The sequence below is a fragment of the Ranitomeya imitator genome, chromosome 1 (assembly GCF_032444005.1).
Source record: "Ranitomeya imitator isolate aRanImi1 chromosome 1, aRanImi1.pri, whole genome shotgun sequence".
Classification (NCBI taxonomy): Eukaryota; Metazoa; Chordata; class Amphibia; order Anura; family Dendrobatidae; genus Ranitomeya; species Ranitomeya imitator.
In genome coordinates this window covers 358,100,501-358,100,853 of record NC_091282.1, presented here as the reverse complement: position 1 = coordinate 358,100,853, position 353 = coordinate 358,100,501, and positions in this window count along the sequence as shown.

Genomic DNA, 353 nt, shown 5'->3' with positions numbered 1-353 from the left:
GCTCTCTGACCACCAGCGTGTCCCGCTCTCTGACCACCAGCGTGTCCCGCTCTGACCACCAGCGTGTCCCGCTCTCAGACCACCAGCGTGTCCCGCTCTCAGACCACCAGCGTGTCCCGCTCTCTGACCACCAGCGTGTCCCGCTCTCTGACCACCAGCGTGTCCCGCTCTGACCACCAGCGTGTCCCGCTCTCTGACCACCAGCGTGTCCCGCTCTCTGACCACCAGCGTGTCCCGCTCTCTGACCACCAGCGTGTCCCGCTCTCTGACCACCAGCGTGTCCCGCTCTCTGACCACCAGCGTGTCCCCCTCTCTGACCACCAGCGTGTCCCGCTCTCTGACCACCAGCGTGT